General features: G+C 31.2%; 5 non-coding genes across 5 annotated transcripts; all 5 read left to right on the top strand.

Annotated features, from left to right (window-relative positions):
* Positions 1-316: 316 nt before the first annotated feature.
* LOC138927639 (5.8S ribosomal RNA) lies at positions 317-494 on the top strand. The gene has a single exon (XR_011444087.1). It is a non-coding gene; the product is annotated as a 5.8S ribosomal RNA (ribosomal RNA).
* Positions 495-812: 318 nt separating this feature from the next.
* Positions 813-4,759, top strand: LOC138927637 (large subunit ribosomal RNA). The gene has a single exon (XR_011444085.1). It is a non-coding gene; the product is annotated as a large subunit ribosomal RNA (ribosomal RNA).
* A 5,805-nt stretch (positions 4,760-10,564) lies between these two features.
* LOC138927640 (small subunit ribosomal RNA) lies at positions 10,565-12,559 on the top strand. The gene has a single exon (XR_011444088.1). It is a non-coding gene; the product is annotated as a small subunit ribosomal RNA (ribosomal RNA).
* A 707-nt stretch (positions 12,560-13,266) lies between these two features.
* Positions 13,267-13,445, top strand: LOC138927634 (5.8S ribosomal RNA). Its single transcript, XR_011444082.1, has one exon. It is a non-coding gene; the product is annotated as a 5.8S ribosomal RNA (ribosomal RNA).
* Positions 13,446-13,765: 320 nt separating this feature from the next.
* On the top strand, positions 13,766-17,715 carry LOC138927635 (large subunit ribosomal RNA). The gene has a single exon (XR_011444083.1). It is a non-coding gene; the product is annotated as a large subunit ribosomal RNA (ribosomal RNA).
* Positions 17,716-25,000: the final 7,285 nt, after the last annotated feature.

Raw genomic sequence — 25,000 nt, forward strand, 5'->3', positions numbered from 1 at the left:
TTGCGTGTATATTTAATTAATATACATGCGTTGCGTGATGTATTGTTCATATTAAATTATGCGCATACATTGATAAATGCAACACCTAAAATATACATTGTTGTACCTGATATACAGGTTAATGCTTTATATAATATTAAAACAATATAAATTATATTTATATTGATTATATAAAACTAAGACATTTCGCAACAATTATTTTAGGTATAAAAATAACTTTATTGAAGGAATTGATATATGCCAGTTAAATGGTGTATTTTTAATTTCTTTCAATAAAAACATAATTGACGAATTGTATATTTATATATATTTATAAAACTCTAAGCGGTGGATCACTCGCTCATGGGTCGATGAAGAACGCAGCAAACTGTGCGTCATCGTGTGAACTGCAGGACACATGAACATCGACATTTTGAACGCATATCGCAGTCCATGCTGTTATGTACTTTAATTAATTTTATAGTGCTGCTTGGACTACATATGGTTGAGGGTTGTAAGACTATGCTAATAAAGTTGCTTATTATTATATATTTTTATAATGATATGCATATGGTATATTATTGGATATATTTATATATTCATAATATTAAATATAAAAGCAATTATCTCAAATATTTATAAAAGAAAAAATGAAGATATACAATTCTTTACTTTTTCAATTCAAATAATACTGAGAAATGTCTAGCATAAAAAAAATTAAATTTTTTTTAACTAGAATTGTCTCTTATTTAAAGATGCGAAAATTGAAAATATATCAAATATATTGTTCTTCATAGAGATATATTGTTTATATATATATACATTGCTTTATACAACCTCAACTCATATGGGACTACCCCCTGAATTTAAGCATATTAATTAGGGGAGGAAAAGAAACTAACAAGGATTTTCTTAGTAGCGGCGAGCGAAAAGAAATCAGTTCAGCACTAAGTCACTTTGTCTATATGGCAAATGTGAGATGCAGTGTATGGAGCGTCAATATTCTAGTATGAGAAATTAACGATTTAAGTCCTTCTTAAATGAGGCCATTTACCCATAGAGGGTGCCAGGCCCGTATAACGTTAATGATTACTAGATGATGTTTCCAAAGAGTCGTGTTGCTTGATAGTGCAGCACTAAGTGGGTGGTAAACTCCATCTAAAACTAAATATAACCATGAGACCGATAGTAAACAAGTACCGTGAGGGAAAGTTGAAAAGAACTCTGAATAGAGAGTTAAATAGTACGTGAAACTGCTTAGAGGTTAAGCCCGATGAACCTGAATATCCATTATGGAAAATTCATCATTAAAGTTATAATATTTAAATAATATTATAGAAATAGTGTGCATTTTTTTCATATAACGACATTGTAATCTATTAACATATATCTTTTTTCATAAAATATGCTTTATAGTTTATTCAAACTATTATGCTTGCATTTTAACATAGGATAAATGGCATAAATTTGAAAGTGGTGATAGATTAATAAGAATACAGTGCGTTAATTTTTCGGAATTATATAATGGCATAATTATCATTGATTTTTGTGTTTATTATATGCACTTGTATGATTAACAATGCGAAAGATTCAGGATACCTTCGGGACCCGTCTTGAAACACGGACCAAGGAGTCTAACATATGTGCAAGTTATTGGGATATAAACCTAATAGCGTAATTAACTTGACTATTAATGGGATTAGTTTTTTAACTATTTTATAGTTAATTAACACAATCCCGGGGCGTTCTATATAGTTATGTATAATAATATTTATATTATTTATGCCTCTAACTGGAACGTACCTTGAGCAGATATGCTGTGACCCGAAAGATGGTGAACTATACTTGATCAGGTTGAAGTCAGGGGAAACCCTGATGGAAGACCGAAACAGTTCTGACGTGCAAATCGATTGTCAGAATTGAGTATAGGGGCGAAAGACCAATCGAACCATCTAGTAGCTGGTTCCTTCCGAAGTTTCCCTCAGGATAGCTGGTGCATTTTAATGTTATATAAAATAATCTTATCTGGTAAAGCGAATGATTAGAGGCCTTAGGGTCGAAACGATCTTAACCTATTCTCAAACTTTAAATGGGTAAGAACCTTAACTTTCTTGATATGAAGTTTAAGGTTATGATATAATGTGCCCAGTGGGCCACTTTTGGTAAGCAGAACTGGCGCTGTGGGATGAACCAAACGTAATGTTACGGTGCCCAAATTAACAACTCATGCAGAAACCATGAAAGGCGTTGGTTGCTTAAAACAGCAGGACGGTGATCATGGAAGTCGAAATCCGCTAAGGAGTGTGTAACAACTCACCTGCCGAAGCAACTAGCCCTTAAAATGGATGGCGCTTAAGTTGTATACCTATACATTACCGCTAAAGTAGATGATTTATATTACTTGTAATATAAATTTTGAAACTTTAGTGAGTAGGAAGGTACAATGGTATGCGTAGAAGTGTTTGGCGTAAGCCTGCATGGAGCTGCTATTGGTACAGATCTTGGTGGTAGTAGCAAATAATCGAATGAGACCTTGGAGGACTGAAGTGGAGAAGGGTTTCGTGTGAACAGTGGTTGATCACGAGTTAGTCGGTCCTAAGTTCAAGGCGAAAGCCGAAAATTTTCAAGTAAAAATAAATATTACATTTATTGTGCAAAATGTATACTTGAATAATTTTGAACGAAAGGGAATACGGTTCCAATTCCGTAACCTGTTGAGTATCCGTTTGTTATTAAATATGGGCCTCGTGCTCATCCTGGCAACAGGAACGACCATAAAGAAGCCGTCGAGAGATATCGGAAGAGTTTTCTTTTCTGTTTTATAGTCGTACTACCATGGAAGTCTTTCGCAGAGAGATATGGTAGATGGGCTAGAAGAGCATGACATATACTGTTGTGTCGATATTTTCTCCTCGGACCTTGAAAATTTATGGTGGGGATACGCAAACTTCTCAACAGGCCGTACCAATATCCGCAGCTGGTCTCCAAGGTGAAGAGTCTCTAGTCGATAGAATAATGTAGGTAAGGGAAGTCGGCAAATTAGATCCGTAACTTCGGGATAAGGATTGGCTCTGAAGATTGAGATAGTCGGGCTTGATTGGGAAACAATAATATGGTTTATGTGCTCGTTCTGGGTAAATAGAGTTATAATCATTTATGGTTGTAACTTGTTCCCCGGATAGTTTAGTTACGTATCCAATTGTGGAACTTTCTTGCTAAAATTTTTAAGAATACTAGTTGGGTCAAACCAATTAGTTCTTATTAATTATAACGATTATCAATTAACAATCAATTCAGAACTGGCACGGACTTGGGGAATCCGACTGTCTAATTAAAACAAAGCATTGTGATGGCCCTAGCGGGTGTTGACACAATGTGATTTCTGCCCAGTGCTCTGAATGTCAAAGTGAAGAAATTCAAGTAAGCGCGGGTCAACGGCGGGAGTAACTATGACTCTCTTAAGGTAGCCAAATGCCTCGTCATCTAATTAGTGACGCGCATGAATGGATTAACGAGATTCCTTCTGTCCCTATCTACTATCTAGCGAAACCACAGCCAAGGGAACGGGCTTGGAATAATTAGCGGGGAAAGAAGACCCTTTTGAGCTTGACTCTAATCTGGCAGTGTAAGGAGACATAAGAGGTGTAGAATAAGTGGGAGATATTAGACTTCGGTTTGGTATCGACAATGAAATACCACTACTCTTATTGTTTCCTTACTTACTTGATTAAATGGAACGTGTATCATTTCCTAGCCATTATACGGATATATTTATTATATCTTATGGTATTGGGTTTTGATGCAAGCTTCTTGATCAAAGTATCACGAGTTTGTTATATAATCGCAAACAAATTCTTTAATGAGAGATGCATTCATGTATTATCGATTTGAAAATTTGGTATAACTCCAATTACTCAGGTATGATCCAATTCAAGGACATTGCCAGGTAGGGAGTTTGACTGGGGCGGTACATCTCTCAAATAATAACGGAGGTGTCCCAAGGCCAGCTCAGTGCGGACAGAAACCACACATAGAGCAAAAGGGCAAATGCTGACTTGATCTCGGTGTTCAGTACACACAGGGACAGCAAAAGCTCGGCCTATCGATCCTTTTGGTTTAAAGAGTTTTTAACAAGAGGTGTCAGAAAAGTTACCATAGGGATAACTGGCTTGTGGCGGCCAAGCGTTCATAGCGACGTCGCTTTTTGATCCTTCGATGTCGGCTCTTCCTATCATTGTGAAGCAAAATTCACCAAGCGTTGGATTGTTCACCCATGCAAGGGAACGTGAGCTGGGTTTAGACCGTCGTGAGACAGGTTAGTTTTACCCTACTAATGACAAAACGTTGTTGCGACAGCATTCCTGCGTAGTACGAGAGGAACCGCAGGTACGGACCAATGGCACAATACTTGTTCGAGCGAACAGTGGTATGACGCTACGTCCGTTGGATTATGCCTGAACGCCTCTAAGGTCGTATCCGTGCTGGACTGCAATGATAAATAAGGGGCAATTTGCATTGTATGGCTTCTAAACCATTTAAAGTTTATTATTTATATTTTAAACGACAATGGATGTGATGCCAATGTAATTTGTAACATAGTAAATTGGGAGGATCTTTGATCACCTGATGCCATGCTAGTTACATATGAAAACATTATTTAATACAATGACAAAGCCTAGAATCAATTGTAAACGACTTTGTAACGGGCAAGGTGTTGTAAGTGGTTGAGCAGCTGCCATACTGCGATCCACTGAAGCTTATCCTTTGCTTGATGATTCGAAATATAAAAAAAATGTAAATATGCATGTGTAAATATGTATATTTAGTATAAAAAATCTTTATATGCTATATCTAAGAAAGCATATAAGAAGGATTATCACGGGTTGTCCACGTTTCCCTATTAATTGTGGCCTACTAACTGTTTCGTCATCTTATTAGTGACGTGAAAAAATGAAAATAATATTTTTCATTTATATTGTTATAAGTCTTCTTAAACCTTAAGACGGCGGAAGTTGAATTACTTTCGTATAGGTAGCCAAATGCCTCGTCATCTTATTAGTGACGTGAAAAATGAAAATAATATTTTCATTATATTGTTATAAGTCTTAAACCTTATAACGGCGGAAGATGAATTACTTTCGTTAGGTAGCCAAATGCCTCGTCATCTTATTAGTGACGTGAAAAATGAAAATAATATTTTTCATTTATATTGTTATAAGTCTTAAACTTTAAGACGGCGGGAGTTGAATTACTTTCGCATAGGTAGCCAAATGCCTCGTCATCTTATTAGTGACGCGCATGATTCAATTCAAGAGATTCCTTCTGTCCCTATTTAAAACCTCACGGATATTAAAAATATTAAACATATATTGTTATAAGTCTTAAACCTTAAGACGGCGGGAGTTGAATTACTTTCGCATAGGTAGCCAAATGCCTCGTCATCTTATTAGTGACGCGCATGATTCAATTCAAGAGATTCCTTCTGTCCCTATTTAAAAACTCACGGATATTAAAAATATTAAACATATTTTCATATGGATATGCAAATCGTATGGATATCCAAAATGTGTGGAAAGTCGTATTCCTATACGATAAATGACCGGATTGACGAAACCGTGTTCAAAAAGGTATATAGGGTAGGTGGTGTTCGGCCTACCAATATAATATTAAATAATATTATATTAAACAGAAGATCGCCAGTATTAATATATAAGCATATGGTATGAATACATATGCATATAAACATATATTGAAATATATGAATATATAAAAAAAATATATATATATGAAAATATTTATATGTATATGGAATATATGGTAGGTGATGATGTTAGCCTACCATATAATATATAATATAATAATTTAATTATATTATATTAATATGGAAATATTAAAAATATATAAAAAATATTAAAAATATTTTCATATGGATATGCAATCGTATGGATATCCAAATATGTGTGGGAAAGTCATACTTCCCATACAATAAATGACCGGATTGACGAAACCGTGTTCAAAAAGGTATATAGGGTAGGTGGTGTTCAGCCTGCCAATATAATATTAAAATAATATTATATTAAACAGAAGACCGCCAGTATTAATATATGAGCATATGGTTATGAATACATATGCATATAACATATATGAAAATATATGAATATAAAAAAATATATATGGATATGAAAATATTTATATGTATATGAAATATATGGTAGGTGATGAGGATAGCCTACCATATAATATATAATATAATAATTTAATTATATTATATTAAATATGGAAATATTAAAAATATATTAAAAATATTAAAAATATTTTCATATGGATATGCAATCGTATGGATATCCAAATATGTGTGGGAAAGTCATACTTCCCAGACAATAAATGACCGGATTGACGAAACCGTGTTCAAAAAGGTATATAGGGTAGGTGGTGTTCGGCCTACACATATAATATTAAAATAATATTATATTAAACAGAAGACCGCCAGTATTAATATATGAGCATATGGTTATGAATACATATGCATATAACATATATGAAAATATATGAATATAAAAAAATATATATGGATATGAAAATATTTATATGTATATGAAATATATGGTAGGTGATGGTGATAGCCTACCATATAATATATAATATAATAATTTAATTATATTATATTAAATATGGAAATATTAAAAATATATTAAAAATATTAAAAATATTTTCATATGGATATGCAATCGTATGGATATCCAAATATGTGTGGGAAAGTCATACTTCCCATACAATAAATGACCGGATTGACGAAACCGTGTTCAAAAAGGTATATAGGGTAGGTGGTGTTCGGCCTACCAATATAATATTAAAATAATATTATATTAAACAGAAGACCGCCAGTATTAATATATAAGCATATGGTTATGAATACATATGCATATAACATATATGAAAATATATGAATATAAAAAAATATATATGGATATGAAAATATTTATATGTATATGAAATATATGGTAGGTGATGGTGATAGCCTACCATATAATATATAATATAATAATTTAATTATATTATATTAAATATGGAAATATTAAAAATATATTAAAAATATTAAAAATATTTTCATATGGATATGCAATCGTATGGATATCCAAATATGTGTGGGAAAGTCATACTTCCCATACAATAAATGACCGGATTGACGAAACCGTGTTCAAAAAGGTATATAGGGTAGGTGGTGTTCAGCCTGCCAATATAATATTAAAATAATATTATATTAAACAGAAGATCGCCAGTATTAATATATAAGCATATGGTTATGAATACATATGCATATAACATATATGAAAATATATGAATATATAAAAAAATATATATGAATATGAAAATATTTATATGTATATGGAATATATGGTAGGTGATGATGTTAGCCTACCATATAATATATAATATAATAATTTAATTATATTATATTAAATATGGAAATATTAAAAATATATTAAAAATATTAAAAATATTTTCATATGGATATGCAATCGTATGGATATCCAAATATGTGTGGGAAAGTCATACTTCCCATACAATAAATGACCGGATTGACGAAACCGTGTTCAAAAAGGTATATAGGGTAGGTGGTGTTCAGCCTGCCAATATAATATTAAAATAATATTATATTAAACAGAAGATCGCCAGTATTAATATATAAGCATATGGTTATGAATACATATGCATATAACATATATGAAAATATATGAATATATAAAAAAAATATATATGAATATGAAAATATTTATATGTATATGGAATATATGGTAGGTGATGATGTTAGCCTACCATATAATATATAATATAATAATTTAATTATATTATATTAAATATGGAAATATTAAAAATATATTAAAAATATTAAAAATATTTTCATATGGATATGCAATCGTATGGATATCCAAATATGTGTGGGAAAGTCATACTTCCCATACAATAAATGACCGGATTGACGAAACCGTGTTCAAAAAGGTATATAGGGTAGGTGGTGTTCAGCCTGCCAATATAATATTAAAATAATATTATATTAAACAGAAGACCGCCAGTATTAATATATGAGCATATGGTTATGAATACATATGCATATAACATATATGAAAATATATGAATATAAAAAAATATATATGGATATGAAAATATTTATATGTATATGAAATATATGGTAGGTGATGAGGATAGCCTACCATATAATATATAATATAATAATTTAATTATATTATATTAAATATGGAAATATTAAAAATATATTAAAAATATTAAAAATATTTTCATATGGATATGCAATCGTATGGATATCCAAATATGTGTGGGAAAGTCATACTTCCCATACAATAAATGACCGGATTGACGAAACCGTGTTCAAAAAGGTATATAGGGTAGGTGGTGTTCGGCCTACCAATATAATATTAAAATAATATTATATTAAACAGAAGACCGCCAGTATTAATATATGAGCATATGGTTATGAATACATATGCATATAACATATATGAAAATATATGAATATAAAAAAATATATATGGATATGAAAATATTTATATGTATATGAAATATATGGTAGGTGATGGTGATAGCCTACCATATAATATATAATATAATAATTTAATTATATTATATTAAATATGGAAATATTAAAAATATATTAAAAATATTAAAAATATTTTCATATGGATATGCAATCGTATGGATATCCAAATATGTGTGGGAAAGTCATACTTCCCATACAATAAATGACCGGATTGACGAAACCGTGTTCAAAAAGGTATATAGGGTAGGTGGTGTTCGGCCTACCAATATAATATTAAAATAATATTATATTAAACAGAAGACCGCCAGTATTAATATATAAGCATATGGTTATGAATACATATGCATATAACATATATGAAAATATATGAATATAAAAAAATATATATGGATATGAAAATATTTATATGTATATGAAATATATGGTAGGTGATGGTGATAGCCTACCATATAATATATAATATAATAATTTAATTATATTATATTAAATATGGAAATATTAAAAATATATTAAAAATATTAAAAATATTTTCATATGGATATGCAATCGTATGGATATCCAAATATGTGTGGGAAAGTCATACTTCCCATACAATAAATGACCGGATTGACGAAACCGTGTTCAAAAAGGTATATAGGGTAGGTGGTGTTCAGCCTGCCAATATAATATTAAAATAATATTATATTAAACAGAAGACCGCCAGTATTAATATATGAGCATATGGTTATGAATACATATGCATATAACATATATGAAAATATATGAATATAAAAAAATATATATGGATATGAAAATATTTATATGTATATGAAATATATGGTAGGTGATGGGGATAGCCTACCATATAATATATAATATAATAATATTTATTATATTATAATAAATATGGAAATATTAAATTATTTTCATATGGATATGGATATGGATATGGATATGGATATACATATTCATATGGATATACTAAAATATACTGAAATATACCGATGAGTATATTTAGGTGAGGGTAAAAAGGCAAATAAATACCCAGCTTGACGAAAGTGTGTTCAAAAAGGTATATAGGGTAGGTGGTGTCGTCCTACCAATATAGTATATTATTTATATTATATGAATATACTAAAATACCGATGAGTATTTTTAGGTGAGGGAAAGAAGGCAAATAAATACCCAGCTTGACGAAAGTGTGGTCAAAAAGGTATATATGGTAGGTGGTGTAAGCCTATCTATATAATATAACATACTATATTATATATTATATATACACTATATTGTATACTTAGATAATATCGTTGAAGCGTCTACGTCTTATTATAAATTATAATTTGACAAGTTTCCAATTATTATCGTTAATTTCTGGTTCTAGGCAAATAAAAATTTCTTTTTATTATATCCTAGTAAGTATATGGAATTAAATTTAATTTCATATACGTATATGATAATAGTAGTAATATTATTATTATTATTATTGTATAAATAAATATGAATAAACTATATATATGAAAATATATAAATATATGAAAATTAAAAAGTGCTTAGTTTTATATCATATAAAACTAGACTTTTATATACAAAGAAAATAAATTTTAAATTTATTATCAAAATACATATGCGATAATTTTATTATAAAATTAAGCAAATATATATATGTGAATATATACAAATTGTTGTATGTGAAAATATAAAGATATTTTAGAATTAAATATATGCATAATATTGTATTTTATTAAAAAAAATATTAAAGAAGGCTTATATAAATAAAAAGACCGCCCGCTCATATAAATACCCTAACACAAACGAGGGTTTAAGAAAAAGCCATGAAAAAAATATACCCTGAGGTGTATGCGTTGGGCACCCGAGGGATATATAAATATATATATATATATATATATATATATTTTAATAAATGAACGAATATTGAATGCCATATAATAATTGGCCAAATTCGTTAATATTTTAATTTATACAAATATTTGCAATATTTATTTTCTATATATCAATATGAAAATGAAATATATCAAAGATATAAACATTATTCTGGTTGATCCTGCCAGTAGTTATATGCTTGTCTCAAAGATTAAGCCATGCATGTCTAAGTACACACGCATTAAAAGTGAAACCGCAAAAGGCTCATTATATCAGTTATGGTTCCTTAGATCGTTAACAGTTACTTGGATAACTGTGGTAATTCTAGAGCTAATACATGCAATTAAAACATGAACCTTATGGGACATGTGCTTTTATTAGGCTAAAACCAAGCGATCGCAAGATCGTTATATTGGTTGAACTCTAGATAACATGCAGATCGTATGGTCTTGTACCGACGACAGATCTTTCAAATGTCTGCCCTATCAACTTTTGATGGTAGTATCTAGGACTACCATGGTTGCAACGGGTAACGGGGAATCAGGGTTCGATTCCGGAGAGGGAGCCTGAGAAACGGCTACCACATCTAAGGAAGGCAGCAGGCGCGTAAATTACCCACTCCCAGCTCGGGGAGGTAGTGACGAAAAATAACAATACAGGACTCATATCCGAGGCCCTGTAATTGGAATGAGTACACTTTAAATCCTTTAACAAGGACCAATTGGAGGGCAAGTCTGGTGCCAGCAGCCGCGGTAATTCCAGCTCCAATAGCGTATATTAAAGTTGTTGCGGTTAAAACGTTCGTAGTTGAACTTGTGCTTCATACGGGTAGTACAACATACAATTGTAGTTAGTACTATACCTTTATGTATGTAAGCGTATTACCGGTGGAGTTCTTATATATGTTTAAATACTTGTATTTTTTCATATGTTCCTCCTATTTAAAAACCTGCATTAGTGCTCTTAAACGAGTGTTATTGTGGGCCGGTACAATTACTTTGAACAAATTAGAGTGCTTAAAGCAGGCTTCAAATGCCTGAATATTCTGTGCATGGGATAATGAAATAAGACCTCTGTTCTGCTTTCATTGGTTTTCAGATCAAGAGGTAATGATTAATAGAAGCAGTTTGGGGGCATTAGTATTACGACGCGAGAGGTGAAATTCTTGGACCGTCGTAAGACTAACTTAAGCGAAAGCATTTGCCAAAGATGTTTTCATTAATCAAGAACGAAAGTTAGAGGTTCGAAGGCGATCAGATACCGCCCTAGTTCTAACCATAAACGATGCCAGCTAGCAATTGGGTGTAGCTACTTTTATGGCTCTCTCAGTCGCTTCCCGGGAAACCAAAGCTTTTGGGCTCCGGGGGAAGTATGGTTGCAAAGCTGAAACTTAAAGGAATTGACGGAAGGGCACCACCAGGAGTGGAGCCTGCGGCTTAATTTGACTCAACACGGGAAAACTTACCAGGTCCGAACATAAGTGTGTAAGACAGATTGATAGCTCTTTCTCGAATCTATGGGTGGTGGTGCATGGCCGTTCTTAGTTCGTGGAGTGATTTGTCTGGTTAATTCCGATAACGAACGAGACTCAAATATATTAAATAGATATCTTCAGGATTATGGTGTTGAAGCTTATATAGCCTTCATTCATGGTAGCAGTAAAATGTTTATTGTGTTTGAATGTGTTTATATAAGTGGAGCCGTACCTGTTGGTTTGTCCCATTATAAGGATACTAGCTTCTTAAATGGACAAATTGCGTCTAGCAATAATGAGATTGAGCAATAACAGGTCTGTGATGCCCTTAGATGTCCTGGGCTGCACGCGCGCTACAATGAAAGTATCAACGTGTATTTCCTAGACCGAGAGGTCCGGGTAAACCGCTGAACCACTTTCATGCTTGGGATTGTGAACTGAAACTGTTCACATGAACTTGGAATTCCTAGTAAGTGTGAGTCATTAACTCGCATTGATTACGTCCCTGCCCTTTGTGCACACCGCCCGTCGCTACTACCGATTGAATTATTTAGTGAGGTCTCCGGACGTGATCACTGTGACGCCTTGTGTGTTACGGTTGTTTCGCAGAAGTTGACCGAACTTGATTATTTAGAGGAAGTAAAAGTCGTAACAAGGTTTCCGTAGGTGAACCTGCGGAAGGATCATTATTGAATGAATCTTATCCGTTATTAAAATATTTATTATATATAAATATATAAATAAAAATTACCCAAAAATAAAAGACATATATATTATATTGAATATATAGACCATTTGTTGTCTTCAATATAAATTGCGTGTATATTTAATTAATATACATGCGTTGCGTGATGTATTGTTCATATTAAATTATGCGCATACATTGATAAATGCAACACCTAAAATATACATTGTTGTACCTGATATACAGGTTAATGCTTTATATAATATTAAAACAATATAAATTATATTTATATTGATTATATAAAACTAAGACATTTCGCAACAATTATTTTAGGTATATAAAAAAATTAAACATATTTTATATGTTTAAATATAGACGAATATATTGAATATAAATTGCGTGTATATTTAATTAATATACATGCGTTGCGTGATGTATTGTTCATATTAAATTATGCGCATACATTGATAAATGCAACACCTAAAATATACATTGTTGTACCTGATATACAGGTTAATGCTTTATATAATATTAAAACAATATAAATTATATTTATATTGATTATATAAAACTAAGACATTTCGCAACAATTATTTTAGGTATAAAAATAACTTTATTGAAGGAATTGATATATGCCAGTTAAATGGTGTATTTTTAATTTCTTTCAATAAAAACATAATTGACGAATTGTATATTTATATATATTTATAAAACTCTAAGCGGTGGATCACTCGGCTCATGGGTCGATGAAGAACGCAGCAAACTGTGCGTCATCGTGTGAACTGCAGGACACATGAACATCGACATTTTGAACGCATATCGCAGTCCATGCTGTTATGTACTTTAATTAATTTTATAGTGCTGCTTGGACTACATATGGTTGAGGGTTGTAAGACTATGCTAATAAAGTTGCTTATTATTATATATTTTTATAATGATATGCATATGGTATATTATTGGATATATTTATATATTCATAATATTAAATATAAAAGCAATTATCTCAAATATTTATAAAAGAAAAAATGAAGATATACAATTCTTTCTTTTTTCAATTCAAATAATACTGAGAAATGTCTAGCATAAAAAAAATTAAATTTTTTTTAACTAGAATTGTCTCTTATTTAAAGATGCGAAAATTGAAAATATATCAAATATATTGTTCTTCATAGAGATATATTGTTTATATATATATATACATTGCTTTATACAACCTCAACTCATATGGGACTACCCCCTGAATTTAAGCATATTAATTAGGGGAGGAAAAGAAACTAACAAGGATTTTCTTAGTAGCGGCGAGCGAAAAGAAATCAGTTCAGCACTAAGTCACTTTGTCTATATGGCAAATGTGAGATGCAGTGTATGGAGCGTCAATATTCTAGTATGAGAAATTAACGATTTAAGTCCTTCTTAAATGAGGCCATTTACCCATAGAGGGTGCCAGGCCCGTATAACGTTAATGATTACTAGATGATGTTTCCAAAGAGTCGTGTTGCTTGATAGTGCAGCACTAAGTGGGTGGTAAACTCCATCTAAAACTAAATATAACCATGAGACCGATAGTAAACAAGTACCGTGAGGGAAAGTTGAAAAGAACTCTGAATAGAGAGTTAAATAGTACGTGAAACTGCTTAGAGGTTAAGCCCGATGAACCTGAATATCCATTATGGAAAATTCATCATTAAAGTTATAATATTTAAATAATATTATAGAAATAGTGTGCATTTTTTCCATATAAGGACATTGTAATCTATTAACATATATAATTTATCATAAAATATGACTTATAGTTTATTCAAATTATTATGCTTGCATTTTAACATAGGATAAATGTCATTAATTTGATAAAGTGTTGATAGATTAATAAGAATACAGTGCGTTAATTTTTCGGAATTATATAATGGCATAATTATCATTGATTTTTGTGTTTATTATATGCACTTGTATGATTAACAATGCGAAAGATTCAGGATACCTTCGGGACCCGTCTTGAAACACGGACCAAGGAGTCTAACATATGTGCAAGTTATTGGGATATAAACCTAATAGCGTAATTAACTTGACTATTAATGGGATTAGTTTTTTAACTATTTTATAGTTAATTAACACAATCCCGGGGCGTTCTATATAGTTATGTATAATAATATTTATATTATTTATGCCTCTAACTGGAACGTACCTTGAGCAGATATGCTGTGACCCGAAAGATGGTGAACTATACTTGATCAGGTTGAAGTCAGGGGAAACCCTGATGGAAGACCGAAACAGTTCTGACGTGCAAATCGATTGTCAGAATTGAGTATAGGGGCGAAAGACCAATCGAACCATCTAGTAGCTGGTTCCTTCCGAAGTTTCCCTCAGGATAGCTGGTGCATTTTAATGTTATATAAAATAATCTTATCTGGTAAAGCGAATGATTAGAGGCCTTAGGGTCGAAACGATCTTAACCTATTCTCAAACTTTAAATGGGTAAGAACCTTAACTTTCTTGATATGAAGTTTAAGGTTATGATATAATGTGCCCAGTGGGCCACTTTTGGTAAGCAGAACTGGCGCTGTGGGATGAACCAAACGTAATGTTACGGTGCCCAAATTAACAACTCATGCAGAAACCATGAAAGGCGTTGGTTGCTTAAAACAGCAGGACGGTGATCATGGAAGTCGAAATCCGCTAAGGAGTGTGTAACAACTCACCTGCCGAAGCAACTAGCCCTTAAAATGGATGGCGCTTAAGTTGTATACCTATACATTACCGCTAAAGTAGATGATTTATATTACTTGTAATATAAATTTTGAAACTTTAGTGAGTAGGAAGGTACAATGGTATGCGTAGAAGTGTTTGGCGTAAGCCTGCATGGAGCTGCTATTGGTACAGATCTTGGTGGTAGTAGCAAATAATCGAATGAGACCTTGGAGGACTGAAGTGGAGAAGGGTTTCGTGTGAACAGTGGTTGATCACGAGTTAGTCGGTCCTAAGTTCAAGGCGAAAGCCGAAAATTTTCAAGTAAAAATAAATATTACAATTATTGTGAAAATTATATACTTGAATAATTTTGAACGAAAGGGAATACGGTTCCAATTCCGTAACCTGTTGAGTATCCGTTTGTTATTAAATATGGGCCTCGTGCTCATCCTGGCAACAGGAACGACCATAAAGAAGCCGTCGAGAGATATCGGAAGAGTTTTCTTTTCTGTTTTATAGTCGTACTACCATGGAAGTCTTTCGCAGAGAGATATGGTAGATGGGCTAGAAGAGCATGACATATACTGTTGTGTCGATATTTTCTCCTCGGACCTTGAAAATTTATGGTGGGGATACGCAAACTTCTCAACAGGCCGTACCAATATCCGCAGCTGGTCTCCAAGGTGAAGAGTCTCTAGTCGATAGAATAATGTAGGTAAGGGAAGTCGGCAAATTAGATCCGTAACTTCGGGATAAGGATTGGCTCTGAAGATTGAGATAGTCGGGCTTGATTGGGAAACAATAATATGGTTTATGTGCTCGTTCTGGGTAAATAGAGTTATAATCATTTATGGTTGTAACTTGTTCCCCGGATAGTTTAGTTACGTATCCAATTGTGGAACTTTCTTGCTAAAATTTTTAAGAATACTAGTTGGGTCAAACCAATTAGTTCTTATTAATTATAACGATTATCAATTAACAATCAATTCAGAACTGGCACGGACTTGGGGAATCCGACTGTCTAATTAAAACAAAGCATTGTGATGGCCCTAGCGGGTGTTGACACAATGTGATTTCTGCCCAGTGCTCTGAATGTCAAAGTGAAGAAATTCAAGTAAGCGCGGGTCAACGGCGGGAGTAACTATGACTCTCTTAAGGTAGCCAAATGCCTCGTCATCTAATTAGTGACGCGCATGAATGGATTAACGAGATTCCTTCTGTCCCTATCTACTATCTAGCGAAACCACAGCCAAGGGAACGGGCTTGGAATAATTAGCGGGGAAAGAAGACCCTTTTGAGCTTGACTCTAATCTGGCAGTGTAAGGAGACATAAGAGGTGTAGAATAAGTGGGAGATATTAGACTTCGGTTTGGTATCGACAATGAAATACCACTACTCTTATTGTTTCCTTACTTACTTGATTAAATGGAACGTGTATCATTTCCTAGCCATTATACGGATATATTTATTATATCTTATGGTATTGGGTTTTGATGCAAGCTTCTTGATCAAAGTATCACGAGTTTGTTATATAATCGCAAACAAATTCTTTAATGAGAGATGCATTCATGTATTATCGATTTGAAAATTTGGTATAACTCCAATTACTCAGGTATGATCCAATTCAAGGACATTGCCAGGTAGGGAGTTTGACTGGGGCGGTACATCTCTCAAATAATAACGGAGGTGTCCCAAGGCCAGCTCAGTGCGGACAGAAACCACACATAGAGCAAAAGGGCAAATGCTGACTTGATCTCGGTGTTCAGTACACACAGGGACAGCAAAAGCTCGGCCTATCGATCCTTTTGGTTTAAAGAGTTTTTAACAAGAGGTGTCAGAAAAGTTACCATAGGGATAACTGGCTTGTGGCGGCCAAGCGTTCATAGCGACGTCGCTTTTTGATCCTTCGATGTCGGCTCTTCCTATCATTGTGAAGCAAAATTCACCAAGCGTTGGATTGTTCACCCATGCAAGGGAACGTGAGCTGGGTTTAGACCGTCGTGAGACAGGTTAGTTTTACCCTACTAATGACAAAACGTTGTTGCGACAGCATTCCTGCGTAGTACGAGAGGAACCGCAGGTACGGACCAATGGCACAATACTTGTTCGAGCGAACAGTGGTATGACGCTACGTCCGTTGGATTATGCCTGAACGCCTCTAAGGTCGTATCCGTGCTGGACTGCAATGATAAATAAGGGGCAATTTGCATTGTATGGCTTCTAAACCATTTAAAGTTTATTATTTATATTTTAAACGACAATGGATGTGATGCCAATGTAATTTGTAACATAGTAAATTGGGAGGATCTTTGATCACCTGATGCCATGCTAGTTACATATGAAAACATTATTTAATACAATGACAAAGCCTAGAATCAATTGTAAACGACTTTTGTAACGGGCAAGGTGTTGTAAGTGGTTGAGCAGCTGCCATACTGCGATCCACTGAAGCTTATCCTTTGCTTGATGATTCGAAATATAAAAAAAATGTAAATATGCATGTGTAAATATGTATATTTAGTATAAAAAATCTTTATATGCTATATCTAAGAAAGCATATAAGGATTTATCACGGGTTGTCCACGTTTCCCTACTAATTGTGGCCTACTAACTGTTTCGTCATCTTATTAGTGACGTGAAAAATGAAAATAATATTTTTCATTTATATTGTTATAAGTCTTAAACCTTAAGACGGCGGGAGTTGAATTACTTTCGTTTAGGTAGCCAAATGCCTCGTCATCTTATTAGTGACGTGAAAAATGAAAATAATATTTTTCATTTATATTGTTATAAGTCTTAAACCTTATAACGGCGGAAGATGAATTACTTTCTTTTAGGTAGCCAAATGCCTCGTCATCTTATTAGTGACGTGAAAAATGAAAATAATATTTTTCATTTATATTGTTATAAGTCTTAAACTTTAAGACGGCGGGAGTTGAATTACTTTCGCATAGGTAGCCAAATGCCTCGTCATCTTATTAGTGACGCGCATGATTCAATTCAAGAGATTCCTTCTGTCCCTATTTAAAACCTCACGGATATTAAAAATATTAAACATATATTGTTATAAGTCTTAAACCTTAAGACGGCGGGAGTTGAATTACTTTCGCATAGGTAGCCAAATGCCTCGTCATCTTATTAGTGACGCGCATGATTCAATTCAAGAGATTCCTTCTGTCCCTATTTAAAACCTCACGGATATTAAAAATATTAAACATATATTGTTATAAGTCTTAAACCTTAAGACGGCGGGAGTTGAATTACTTTCGCATAGGTAGCCAAATGCCTCGTCATCTTATTAGTGACGTGAAAAATGAAAATAATATTTTTCATTTATATTGTTATAAGTCTTAAACTTTAAGACGGCGGGAGTTGAATTACTTTCGCATAGGTAGCCAAATGCCTCGTCATCTTATTAGTGACGTGAAAAATGAAAATAATATTTTTCATTTATATTGTTATAAGTCTTAAACCTTATAACGGCGGAAGATGAATTACTTTCGTTTAGGTAGCCAAATGCCTCGTCATCTTAATAGTGACGTGAAAAATGAAAATAATATTTTTCATTTATATTGTTATAAGTCTTAAACTTTAAGACGGCGGGAGTTGAATTACTTTCGCATAGGTAGCCAAATGCCTCGTCATCTTATTAGTGACGTGAAAAATGAAAATAATATTTTTCATTTATATTGTTATAAGTCTTAAACCTTATAACGGCGGAAGATGAATTACTTTCGTTTAGGTAGCCAAATGCCTCGTCATCTTATTAGTGACGTGAAAAATGAAAATAATATTTTTCATTTATATTGTTATAAGTCTTAAACTTTAAGACGGCGGGAGTTGAATTACTTTCGCATAGGTAGCCAAATGCCTTGTCATCTTATTAGTGACGCGCATGATTCAATTCAAGAGATTCCTTCTGTCCCTATTTAAAACCTCACGGATATTAAAAATATTAAACATATATTGTTATAAGTCTTAAACCTTAAGACGGCGGGAGTTGAATTACTTTCGCATAGGTAGCCAAATGCCTCGTCATCTTATTAGTGACGCGCATGATTCAATTCAAGAGATTCCTTCTGTCCCTATTTAAAACCTCACGGATATTAAAAATATTAAACATATATTGTTATAAGTCTTAAACCTTAAGACGGCGGGAGTTGAATTACTTTCGCATAGGTAGCCAAATGCCTCGTCATCTTATTAGTGACGCGCATGATTCAATTCAAGAGATTCCTTCTGTCCCTATTTAAAACCTCACGGATATTAAAAATATTAAACATATATTGTTATAAGTCTTAAACCTTAAGACGGCGGGAGTTGAATTACTTTCGCATAGGTAGCCAAATGCCTTGTCATCTTATTAGTGACGCGCATGATTCAATTCAAGAGATTCCTTCTGTCCCTATTTAAAACCTCACGGATATTAAAAATATTAAACATATATTGTTATAAGTCTTAAACCTTAAGACGGCGGGAGTTGAATTACTTTCGCATAGGTAGCCAAATGCCTCGTCATCTTATTAGTGACGCGCATGATTCAATTCAAGAGATTCCTTCTGTCCCTATTTAAAACCTCACGGATATTAAAAATATTAAACATATATTGTTATAAGTCTTAAACCTTAAGACGGCGGGAGTTGAATTACTTTCGCATAGGTAGCCAAATGCCTCGTCATCTTATTAGTGACGCGCATGATTCAATTCAAGAGATTCCTTCTGTCCCTATTTAAAACCTCACGGATATTAAAAATATTAAACATATATTGTTATAAGTCTTAAACCTTAAGACGGCGGGAGTTGAATTACTTTCGCATAGGTAGCCAAATGCCTCGTCATCTTATTAGTGACGCGCATGATTCAATTCAAGAGATTCCTTCTGTCCCTATTTAAAACCTCACGGATATTAAAAATATTAAACATATATTGTTATAAGTCTTAAACCTTAAGACGGCGGGAGTTGAATTACTTTCGCATAGGTAGCCAAATGCCTCGTCATCTTATTAGTGACGCGCATGATTCAATTCAAGAGATTCCTTCTGTCCCTATTTAAAAACTCACGAATATTAAAAATATTAAAAATATTTTCATATGGATATGCAATCGTATGGATATCCAAATATGTGTGGGAAAGTCGTACTTCCTATACGATAAATGACCGGATTGACGAAACCGTGTTCAAAAAGGTATATAGGGTAGGTGGTGTTCGGCCTACCAATATAATATTAAAATAATATTATATTAAACAGAAGATCGCCAGTATTAATATATAAGCATATGGTTATGAATACATATGCATATAACATATATGAAAATATATGAATATATAAAAAAAAATATATATGAATATGAAAATATTTATATGTATATGGAATATATGGTAGGTGATGATGTTAGCCTACCATATAATATATAATATAATAATTTAATTATATTATATTAAATATGGAAATATTAAAAATATATTAAAAATATTAAAAATATTTTCATATGGATATGCAATCGTATGGATATCCAAATATGTGTGGGAAAGTCATACTTCCCATACAATAAATGACCGGATTGACGAAACCGTGTTCAAAAAGGTATATAGGGTAGGTGGTGTTCAGCCTGCCAATATAATATTAAAATAATATTATATTAAACAGAAGACCGCCAGTATTAATATATGAGCATATGGTTATGAATACATATGCATATAACATATATGAAAATATATGAATATAAAAAAATATATATGGATATGAAAATATTTATATGTATATGAAATATATGGTAGGTGATGAGGATAGCCTACCATATAATATATAATATAATAATTTAATTATATTATATTAAATATGGAAATATTAAAAATATATTAAAAATATTAAAAATATTTTCATATGGATATGCAATCGTATGGATATCCAAATATGTGTGGGAAAGTCATACTTCCCATACAATAAATGACCGGATTGACGAAACCGTGTTCAAAAAGGTATATAGGGTAGGTGGTGTTCGGCCTACCAATATAATATTAAAATAATATTATATTAAACAGAAGACCGCCAGTATTAATATATGAGCATATGGTTATGAATACATATGCATATAACATATATGAAAATATATGAATATAAAAAAATATATATGGATATGAAAATATTTATATGTATATGAAATATATGGTAGGTGATGGTGATAGCCTACCATATAATATATAATATAATAATTTAATTATATTATATTAAATATGGAAATATTAAAAATATATTAAAAATATTAAAAATATTTTCATATGGATATGCAATCGTATGGATATCCAAATATGTGTGGGAAAGTCATACTTCCCATACAATAAATGACCGGATTGACGAAACCGTGTTCAAAAAGGTATATAGGGTAGGTGGTGTTCGGCCTACCAATATAATATTAAAATAATATTATATTAAACAGAAGACCGCCAGTATTAATATATAAGCATATGGTTATGAATACATATGCATATAACATATATGAAAATATATGAATATAAAAAAATATATATGGATATGAAAATATTTATATGTATATGAAATATATGGTAGGTGATGGTGATAGCCTACCATATAATATATAATATAATAATTTAATTATATTATATTAAATATGGAAATATTAAAAATATATTAAAAATATTAAAAATATTTTCATATGGATATGCAATCGTATGGATATCCAAATATGTGTGGGAAAGTCATACTTCCCATACAATAAATGACCGGATTGACGAAACCGTGTTCAAAAAGGTATATAGGGTAGGTGGTGTTCAGCCTGCCAATATAATATTAAAATAATATTATATTAAACAGAAGATCGCCAGTATTAATATATAAGCATATGGTTATGAATACATATGCATATAACATATATGAAAATATATGAATATATAAAAAAAAATATATATGAATATGAAAATATTTATATGTATATGGAATATATGGTAGGTGATGATGTTAGCCTACCATATAATATATAATATAATAATTTAATTATATTATATTAAATATGGAAATATTAAAAATATATTAAAAATATTAAAAATATTTTCATATGGATATGCAATCGTATGGATATCCAAATATGTGTGGGAAAGTCATACTTCCCATACAATAAATGACCGGATTGACGAAACCGTGTTCAAAAAGGTATATAGGGTAGGTGGTGTTCAGCCTGCCAATATAATATTAAAATAATATTATATTAAACAGAAGATCGCCAGTATTAATATATAAGCATATGGTTATGAATACATATGCATATAACATATATGAAAATATATGAATATATAAAAAAAAATATATATGAATATGAAAATATTTATATGTATATGGAATATATGGTAGGTGATGATGTTAGCCTACCATATAATATATAATATAATAATTTAATTATATTATATTAAATATGGAAATATTAAAAATATATTAAAAATATTAAAAATATTTTCATATGGATATGCAATCGTATGGATATCCAAATATGTGTGGGAAAGTCATACTTCCCATACAATAAATGACCGGATTGACGAAACCGTGTTCAAAAAGGTATATAGGGTAGGTGGTGTTCAGCCTGCCAATATAATATTAAAATAATATTATATTAAACAGAAGACCGCCAGTATTAATATATGAGCATATGGTTATGAATACATATGCATATAACATATATGAAAATATATGAATATAAAAAAATATATATGGATATGAAAATATTTATATGTATATGAAATATATGGTAGGTGATGAGGATAGCCTACCATATAATATATAATATAATAATTTAATTATATTATATTAAATATGGAAATATTAAAAATATATTAAAAATATTAAAAATATTTTCATATGGATATGCAATCGTATGGATATCCAAATATGTGTGGGAAAGTCATACTTCCCATACAATAAATGACCGGATTGACGAAACCGTGTTCAAAAAGGTATATAGGGTAGGTGGTGTTCGGCCTACCAATATAATATTAAAATAATATTATATTAAACAGAAGACCGCCAGTATTAATATATGAGCATATGGTTATGAATACATATGCATATAACATATATGAAAATATATGAATATAAAAAAATATATATGGATATGAAAATATTTATATGTATATGAAATATATGGTAGGTGATGGTGATAGCCTACCATATAATATATAATATAATAATTTAATTATATTATATTAAATATGGAAATATTAAAAATATATTAAAAATATTAAAAATATTTTCATATGGATATGCAATCGTATGGATATCCAAATATGTGTGGGAAAGTCATACTTCCCATACAATAAATGACCGGATTGACGAAACCGTGTTCAAAAAGGTATATAGGGTAGGTGGTGTTCGGCCTACCAATATAATATTAAAATAATATTATATTAAACAGAAGACCGCCAGTATTAATATATGAGCATATGGTTATGAATACATATGCATATAACATATATGAAAATATATGAATATAAAAAAATATATATGGATATGAAAATATTTATATGTATATGAAATATATGGTAGGTGATGGTGATAGCCTACCATATAATATATAATATAATAATTTAATTATATTATATTAAATATGGAAATATTAAAAATATATTAAAAATATTAAAAATATTTTCATATGGATATGCAATCGTATGGATATCCAAATATGTGTGGGAAAGTCATACTTCCCATACAATAAATGACCGGATTGACGAAACCGTGTTCAAAAAGGTATATAGGGTAGGTGGTGTTCAGCCTACCAATATAATATTAAAATAATATTATATTAAACAGAAGACCGCCAGTATTAATATATGAGCATATGGTTATGAATACATATGCATATAACATATATGAAAATATATGAATATAAAAAAATATATATGGATATGAAAATATTTATATGTATATGAAATATATGGTAGGTGATGGTGATAGCCTACCATATAATATATAATATAATAATTTAATTATATTATATTAAATATGGAAATATTAAAAATATATTAAAAATATTAAAAATATTTTCATATGGATATGCAATCGTATGGATATCCAAATATGTGTGGGAAAGTCATACTTCCCATACAATAAATGACCGGATTGACGAAACCGTGTTCAAAAAGGTATATAGGGTAGGTGGTGTTCGGCCTACCAATATAATATTAAAATAATATTATATTAAACAGAAGACCGCCAGTATTAATATATAAGCATATGGTTATGAATACATATGCATATAACATATATGAAAATATATGAATATAAAAAATATATATGGATATGAAAATATTTATATGTATATGAAATATATGGTAGGTGATGGTGATAGCCTACCATATAATATATAATATAATAATTTAATTATATTATATTAAATATGGAAATATTAAAAATATATTAAAAATATTAAAAATATTTTCATATGGATATGCAATCGTATGGATATCCAAATATGTGTGGAAAGATCATACTTTCTATACAATAAATGACCGGATTGACGAAACCGTGTTCAAAAAGGTATATAGGGTAGGTGGTGTTCAGCCTGCCAATATAATATTAAAATAATATTATATTAAACAGAAGACCGCCAGTATTAATATATGAGCATATGGTTATGAATACATATGCATATAACATATATGAAAATATATGAATATAAAAAAATATATATGGATATGAAAATATTTATATGTATATGAAATATATGGTAGGTGATGGGGATAGCCTACCATATA

Source organism: Drosophila bipectinata, unplaced genomic scaffold (assembly GCF_030179905.1).
Source record: "Drosophila bipectinata strain 14024-0381.07 unplaced genomic scaffold, DbipHiC1v2 scaffold_46, whole genome shotgun sequence".
Classification (NCBI taxonomy): domain Eukaryota; kingdom Metazoa; phylum Arthropoda; class Insecta; order Diptera; family Drosophilidae; genus Drosophila; species Drosophila bipectinata.